Source organism: Nannospalax galili, unplaced genomic scaffold, assembly GCF_000622305.1.
Source record: "Nannospalax galili isolate Female #2095 unplaced genomic scaffold, S.galili_v1.0 scaffold140, whole genome shotgun sequence".
Classification (NCBI taxonomy): domain Eukaryota; kingdom Metazoa; phylum Chordata; class Mammalia; order Rodentia; family Spalacidae; genus Nannospalax; species Nannospalax galili.
In genome coordinates this window covers 4,316,708-4,325,796 of record NW_008352267.1, presented here as the reverse complement: position 1 = coordinate 4,325,796, position 9,089 = coordinate 4,316,708, and the positions used below count along the sequence as shown (strand labels likewise).

Genomic DNA, 9,089 nt, shown 5'->3' with positions numbered 1-9,089 from the left:
ACAGATTTAACATGTTCAGTAACACACTCCAGAGCAAGAGTTCATCTCTTTCACAAGTGGGTACAAGTTTCTTTGTTCACAGTTAATACAGTTATACAATATTGAACTCAATATAAGCCTTGCAAATTTCATGATTTTTAAGAATATTTTAATGCTCAGGAAAATAATGTTCAAGGAGTTTATAGTATTTTCTTGGGTAATGATATATTTTCATAGGAAAGAGCATTTGTATGCATGAATAAGTGACTAAACTTTGGGTTGAAATTTTGTGTGTGTTTTTACAAACATTTTAAGTAAAAATTTCACTTTGAAAATCTTAGAGTTCTCTAAAGAGAAGTTAATATAATTTCAGGGGCATGTAGATATGCAGTACACAGAGAGGAAAATCCCACAGGTTTTTTTTTTTTTCAGGTCTTTTTAAAAGATGAACAGAGAGAAGAGGTTTTCCTATTTGTCAGTGTTCATGAATAAAGCAGATTAAATATGAAAATAGGAGAGAAAGACAGAAAGCCATAATCAAGTTTACTGTGCAATTGGACTGACATAGATGTACAATAAAGCTTGGGGCACTTTATTTATTTATTGTTTTTCACTGTGATGTAGCACTTATCTTTTAAGGTGAGATGAGCTTATTAGGGACAAAATGAGGGATTTTTCTTCTTTCTTTCTTTCTTTCTTTCTTTCTTTCTTTCTTTCTTTCTTTCTTTCTTTCTTTCTTTTCTTCTTTTTTCAAGAGCCTCATTTCAGCATGCTGAGCCAAGTGATTGGCATCCAGGTGGCATGCTTTGTCGTTTGAGGTATATAGCCAAAACTCTCACCAAGTAGAACCAAGCTCTCCTCCAGACACATACAATAAGGTCTTATTTTCACAGCTTTCTACTCAAGGACCCAATAATTTCTTATTTTAATTTGGAAAATGTGAAAGGATTCTTTAACTCATCACCCACAACAAATCCAACTCTGTTAAGTCTTGAGAATTACAAGTATAAAAGCCTTGTAATCACAAGATGCACCAAGTTCAATAGAACAACTCACATATCAAAATGTTAAGTCAAATAACATGCCTTTGTATTTTTAAATAATTCTATGAAAACTTAAGGAAACAAAATGCACGGTGCTTTCTTGTGTATGGTACTGTAAACTCCTACTGATGATTACTACCTGATGGTCAAAAACATAGGAAAAGGAACAGAAGCAAACAAACTGTTGTCTGCCACACTGGTATGCCTACAGAGATTGCCATGCTTAAATTGGGGTACATGAATTAATTTTGGAGGAAAACAAAGGTCTACAAACCAACACCAACATTATTTTAAATGGCATGGTAGATTTTTTCCCCCATGTGGTAAAGTGTGACAATAACAAAAATATTCATGCGACTTTCAAATGCTCTTTCAAATAGAGCACTTTCACAAACAACACATTTTACAATTGAGGTAAAGAGGTCAGACTTAGACTCGTTATGCACTTGAGCTATTACTTGAAGATTCAATAATCAGTCTTGGATCAATCAATTCTTTCCAAAGCACAGTGATCCTCCTCTCCTGCTTCACATCTACTCCGCAACCTCTATTTTCGTTGTGATACCCTATTCAAATTTTCCAGGTTCTTTCAATACAGGTAAAGATGAGAAAACTTCTATATCTACTTGCTGGGTCTCTGGATTGTGGCTTAATATTTGTCCTTCCTTGTAGTCAGATATATCAGGAGAGCAGTCTGATGTTAGTTCAAAAATCTTAAATGCAATCTTTTTCCCATCTTCAGGGCTAGCTGCCAACAATAGATAGAGTAGTAATGTGTAATCTTTCTTGTGTATCTCTACCAGATTCTGGATAATGGTGGATGAGTTTGTTACTATCTTGTTTAATTAGTGCTACTTCTGACACTTCAGATTTCTATTTAAGATGCAGGAGACCCCATGCCCTCAACCTCCACCTTTCCCTGTAAACCCCGGCCACTCGCTCCCTTCCAAGACAAGAAGTCTTCTTGCCCCCCCCTCAAACTGATGGGGATTGACACAGTGGAACAAGGACCAGGAGCTTATCTGTCTTTACAGGAGTCCAAAGCTTCCATCCCATAGTGCCTCGAATCTGCAACAGCAGCCCTGGACCTGGAACCCTCGCCCTGCAAGGAGGCCTGCTGACTTTAATTAGGTCTGCAGCACCCTGGGAAGTATTCTTGGACTTCTCTCACTGTTCATCTGATTCTGAACTGGCATCTAAACTAGAAGACAAGGCCCTGGTGGCCTTCCCTTGCTGGGACTGAAGGTAAAGGCAGGTTTGTTGGGTGCTGTGGTTTTTGTAGCCAGCTTGTCTTTTAACAGCACAGTTCACACTTTATCCGTGGCATTGCCAACCTGCACTGTGACATAGCCCTGACAATTGCTGGCTGACTCCCAACAAGACCAAGACTCAGTGACAGAGTTGGGACTACCTTTGGGACAGGTGCTGGCCCTACCTTTCCTATGGGCTTTAATAAGGATGCTTCTTTGAGAGCCTTTGGGAAGATTGTAATTCTGAAGGCTCCATTCTTTCTGTACTTTAGGAAACTTGGGATTCCTGCTCTGTTTCCAATATTCACTTTTCTCCTTCATTTTGTTGACTTCTTTTGGCTCTCCTCCTCATCATCATCTGCTATTCTACTTGTCACTTTATTTTTTCTCTTACTTTTTTTCTAGTTTGATCTGGGACAAGTATTGTTTCCAGATCCAAGGCATTCTCCTTGTGGCTGTTGCCCTCTTGTTTCTTCCAATGCTTCTTGAAACACCTGTAACATATCTTCGATTTTTCATCCTCCACTAACCAAAAAGCCCACTTCTTTGCTTTTTTAGAAGTGAAATGTGAGCTGTCACCATTACTGACTACTACCAACTACTCAGGAGTTTCTCTGTCTTCTAACTTAACCCTGAGGCAGTCTTTGTCCCCCATTAGGAGGGCCCTTCCAGATAGTGGCCCAGGAGCACTCTGAACTAAAGCCCAAGCATTGGTGGATGACGATGATGAGAACTATGACAATTCAACATCTGTTCAGGTTCACCAGGAACCAGGGTGACTGACAGTGGAGTAGTCAAATTGAAGCCTATAGTCTAACCATCTTGGAGGCTGACAACTTGAATTTTGCTTCTTAATCTATTCCAATAATCAGCGTTCTTTGACTAGGCAGTTGAGGACATTGCTATTTAAAGTTATTACTGAAAAATGTGTACTATTGTCATTTTAAATTGTTTCCTTGATGGTCATTCCATGGTCCTGGCATGTCCAATATTTTAAAGTAGCTATTGAAACTGAGACTACCTCTTCATCAATGGTATTGCATAGCCTCTAAAGGTGCCAAGCCTCAGATTCTCTACATGCCCTCTTCAGTCCTGGAGGTCGTTACTTCAACTAAGAATGTGCCTTCCACAGTGGCCTCTCCTGGCATATTGTGGTATAATTCCTCAGATTCTCTCCATAACTTCTTTATTCGTTCAATACCAGTGACATCTTGAAGACTCTTACATATTGCTAAGTTCTTCTGCCAGTTTGGTTTGCAGACATGGCCCCCTCTGGACCAGAGCTTCTGTGTGCTGACCCTATGGAGATATTTCCCAGAAGACTTCACCTCAATGATATTGGTCTCTTAATCATAGCTGATTTTTCAGCACCAGCTGCCCACCACCAATTGTCCCAGTAAAGCAAAGGTTTCATTTCCTTGGTTCTGGTCTCTTGTTATGTACACTTGATTCTTCAGGCCCAGCTGATCAGAAACCAGAGATTCTCAATTCAAAATATGTCAAAAGTGACCCTGTTAGTGTCTTTGATGGACTCTCAAATACCCTTCAGAATCTTCCCAAGCCAGGCCTCCATCATCTTCACCTCTCTTAATATCCTTATCTTCCAAGCTCCCATAGAACAGATCATTAATCTGGCTTTTACAGACCAAATCTCCAAACACTTTTACAATCCTTTTTCAAAAAATACAGTCATGTCTGTAACAATAATAATCCACTCTCAGTACCAATTTTTGTCCTAGGTACTTTGTATTGCTGTGATTAAAAACATTTACCAAACAAGTTGAGGAGGGAATGGTTTATTAAACCTTAAATCTTCCAGGACAAATTGCCTCACTGAGGGAAGTCAGGGAAAGACCTTAAGGCAGGAACCTGGAGGCAGGAGCTGAAGCACAGACCACGTATGGATAATGCTTACTGGCTTGCTCCCTTGGCCTGTGCTCAGCCTGCTTCTTATAAAATCCAGGACCACCTGCTTGGAGGAACACCACCTACAGTGGGTACTCACTCCTACATCATTTAATACTCAGAAAGTGCTCACAGGCAAGGTCACAGGCCAATCCAATGGGGGAAATCTCTCAATTGAGGTTCCATCTGCCTGGACCTGGGGAAAGTTTTGTCAATAAACAACTGAAGCTATCCAGCACAGAGCTACATTTTATTTTAAAATGGTAACATTTCATTACTCTTTAAAAGTATATCAATTACACTACTTATTACTTAATTCATCTACTTAATATAAAAGAATGCATATTATTCACTTTAATTATTGTAGTGAAATTATGAGTAGAAATAAGAGAAGATGGATGTTTTTGGTAAGAGTTGTAGTAGTAAAAGTCCAACACACTGAGGAAAGAATGCCCTGGATACTCATCCAGGTTAAATCTGTTTCAGAGAGAATAAACACTAGAAGCTGTTCATATTCTGTCCAGCTAGGAAGTCCGAGTAGGACAAGTTGTAGCTTAGCTTATATTAGTTAAAGGCAATTTTAAGGGCCCCAATTCTGCCATAGGTCCCACAAGAGGATCAATTACCTTAAACATGGTCTTGTGAATGCCATTTGAGATTCTAACCATAACATTACACCCCTGTTCCCTAGTGTCAAACTAGGGAAATTCTAATTATTCAAAATATCTTCAGTCCTATTTCATAGGAATCCATAGTTCAAAAAAAAAGTCTCAATAATATTTAGGAATCCAGTCTCTTCTAAGATTTAAAGTAAACTTTTAACTGCAAACCCATGTGAAAACAAAAAGAAAGCTATAGATAACCTAAACTCCAGTGGATTTAGGTAGTTCTGCTCAGATTCAAATCATAACAATATTATTAATAAACTACATTGTCCGTCTGTGGGTGTTTAATATTCATACTTACATGTTCCAAAATAGATATACATGTTTTTTGCATTTGCTACTTTCTTATTTACTAAAAGATAATTTTTAGTGTTTGGGTTACATGAATAGAATAGAAATTATTCCTGAGACAAAGGCAGTTGACAAGCATCTACAGAGCTACTAATGTCTGCCCAATATTGTTAAAAAAATCTTTGTCTTCTGCATGATGTAAGCATGGGAGAGGGAGAAATCAAGCTTGGACCAAGCTGGAAACTCCCTGCCATTGGATGGTTGGCTTTCATGGTGCCAAAAGGGAACACACAGACTAGTGTTGTACAACCAGCAAATTTTCGATTGGATATAATATCTGCTACTGTGGGGTAGAACACACATCTGGTGTTTAGACCCTGCCAACCCCCTGTAGCAGCGGAGAATGTAGGCCCCAGTGGAAAGTCACTGCAATTGCTTTGTTAGATGGAAATGATGCACCTGTTAAAACACTGAACAAGCATTTGTGTTTACACCCATAAGTTAAGTTATTATAGCAGTCACTTGTTTAGATGTTCTTGCTACTTCCGGTTTGTGTTTTTATAGTAGATGGAATCCCACTGAAACTGTACAACAGCCCATGGAAAACAGATGATGCAGAGACCAGAAAGTTCAGTGACTTGCTAAAATGGGAGGAAGATCATCCCACATCTACCACCCACTCCAAGGTTCATGGTCTTTTGCAGAAGAGGTTCACAGAAAAAAAGTAAGAGCCAGAGGAAGGGGTGGAGTGTTAACTGGAAATGTTCTCAGACCACTATGCAGGCAAGCTATAGTCACACTTCCTTCCCAAGCTCATCAAGGAGTTGGAGGGGGGAGTCAATTACCCCTCTCACCCAGTCAGTTGACCTTAGCTGAATGTGGGAGGATGGGCAAAGTACATATAAGCCAAGACCACCAAAAGGTACCTCTCTTACCATTTTGTGGGGATGTCAGGAAATCACAGGATCTGTATTTGTGTGGGTACTTTGCAGTGCAGCTGTAAATGTGGGATGTCCAGTCTTCTGTAAATAAACACCTAGTCTATGTTCTGTTAATAATATTAATAAAAATAATAAGAAGAATTTTTTAAATATTTTATTTATTTGTTTTTTTATGTGTATGTGTGTATTGCCTGCATGTAGGTAGGTACACCCAAGTGGTGCAATGCCTGCAGAGGACAGAAGAGGCTGTTGGATCCCCTGGAATTGGAGTCACAGACAGTTGTTAGCTGCCATGTGGGTGATGGGATTCGAAACTGGGTCTTGTGTAAGAACTGCCAGTGTTCTTAACCACTGAGCCATCTCTTCAGACCCATAAAAATATTTTAAAATAAGAAACTTTGTCTTATACTCTCTCCTTTCTTAGAAATTAATTTGATTTCTGTGTAGGTTCTATCAGGAAAATTGTCTTGATTCCAAAGAAATAAAACCATTATAAATCAGTAAGTAGGTCCATGTGTTGTAAGGCCTTACAGAGTTATCTTAAATTCCAAATATAGGCTACATGAAAGCACTAAGTAAAGGTTCATGGAAAATGAAAGTTATAAAAGAAAGAGAGAAGGGAATAATTAGAAAGCAAATAAGGGGGGGAAGGAGTGAAAGGAAGAGGGAGGTAAAGAGGAGGGTCAAAAAATTAGGATAGAAACTAAATCCATTAATTCTTTTCTAAAATTATTTTTATCTTTAGTATTTTTAGGAAAATGTTTATGTATCAAGTTTCTGAACAGGAAAAAATCAGACATACATCTAGACACACACAAAAACATATCATTCTTGGATTTGTTATATTACGCCAGCATTCAAATGAGTATAAAATGAACATACAGACAATTAAGATAAGTGATGTTAGAAGTTTATAGATACTATAATTAAGATACTTCAGGCCAAGGAAATATTTATGGGAATCTATATTTTACAAATGGATACAAGATACAGTTGTTGATGTAATGACAATATGGAGAGAACAAATATCATGCAGTAACACTGTGGATGCTTGAAGGATATAAAGAACAGAAGAAGTAAGAGTAGGTGCAAAAATCTGAGATAAAATGGTAGTCTGAAAATAGCAAAGACAGTACAATCATAGAGCTAAGGAAGAGTATGGAACAGTATAGGAGATGGAATGGGATGCCAGAGAAAGAATACGGTCAGTCATAAGATCTCTGTATCTTAGACTGAGTCAAACATGAAGAATGTCAGTGGATTTGAGTTCAAGTGATCTGTCTTTCTCTAGCTTATTTGCAAACACTGAGTGGAAAATAATTCTATTTTATATTTATAACTGCCATTTTCCTATGTACTATCTTTCACTTTTGTTGGCTTCTTTTATATGAGCTCATAATCCCTGGAATCTCTTTGTTCAGTTTCTTTCCTTGAGTTCTTGAGTATCAGAATGAATTTCTCATATGGCTTGGCAGTAGTTTTAATTTTCATGATATGAATTGTAAGTATTTTTATGAATGTTCTTACTTGAACATTTTGTTTATCACTATTATTATGCAACACATATTAAAATACTACTCATATGCCCATCTATGCAGGAACAACCCACATTGTCATTGCCAAGCACAGTAGTAATAATATTAATGCATAAATATATTCATTTCATGGTCTTGGATTTTGTGATCACCTGATAATTCAACATCAAAGAGAAGATTTTAAATGGTTCTTGTTAACATAATCTACAAATTTAAAGGAAGTAATAGTTTATTCTTAGACATGGATAAGTGACCATGGCCTGAAATAATGATTCTAGGTACCCTGAAAGACATGTATTGTCATAGAGTAAAAGAATGTTATGCATCAACATATTTATAAAGCATAAATGAAGTAAGGCAAGTAGGTCATAGTAAAGCAGGAAAATTATAGAATTCAGAAATTAAATCACATTCTTAGATTTAGTGTACGTAGAGGTTAGAATTCTCATAGGCTGAAGAATAAATTCCAAGAATTTTAGGTAATAGTCATGAGATGATTAGGTATGGTACATTAGAGGATGACATTAAATGGCTAAATACAAGAGTCTGCAGTGGGCTCAAGATAATTTGACTCTACGTCTGTAGCATACAATGCAGCCACAATTAAGATGCCTTAGTTATCCAAGGTCAAAGAGTCTACTGTGCCTTAAGTAATTATGAGACATATATTTTAAATTTTATTTATTATTTTTATTTTATGTGTGTGCATGTAATGCCTGCATGTAGGTAAGTGCACCAGTGTCATGCAATGCTTGCAGAGGTCAGAAGTGGCTGTCAGATCCCCTGGGACTGGAGTTTTAGACAGTTGTTAGCTGCCATGTGGGTGCTGGGATTCGAGCCCAGGGCTTCTGCAAGAACAACCAGTGTTCTTAACCACTGAGTAATCTCTCCAGCCCCAATGAGATATTTTCATGAAGCTTCAGTTCTCATGCATTAATAGTGATCCTCCTTATAAAAGTTCAATTATCGTCATCTCTATAGTATTTCACAGATTTATTATTAATGACTATACTTTATTAACACAAATATTGAAATGTTTCACAAGTACAGTATTATTACAGTATAGGCCCTTCTCAAATTCATGAAATCTTCTAGAATTATAATTTAAAAATCTTAACTGTAAGAAACCTTTTCCTTTAATTTCTTCCTCTGTAGTTTCATTTATGTTTTCAGGCAAATCCTTTACCCCTTGGTAATCTGTGTGAGTAGTGTGTGTGCAGCCTTTACCTACTTGTAAAAGTTTTCTTTATATGGTAATCATCAGTACTTCTCACATAACCGTGTAGTCAATTTGACATCCTAAGAGATGGTAAGATTTTTATCCTAGTCTATTTCTGTTTGGCAGGTCCATATGATGAGATATGATTAATAAGATTTAGGGTAGAGTTTGAAAGAATGATGTTACACAGAAGCCTTCACTTATTTCAGTTACAGCAACCAGTAATTTTTGCTGGAGTTTGTTCTCCATTGATTTGGAGCT

General features: G+C 37.4%; 1 pseudogene; it reads right to left on the bottom strand.

Annotated features, from left to right (window-relative positions):
- Window positions 1–1,460: 1,460 nt before the first annotated feature.
- Window positions 1,461–8,428, bottom strand: LOC103746837 (annotated as a pseudogene).
- Between the last annotated feature and the right edge of the window lie 661 nt (window positions 8,429–9,089).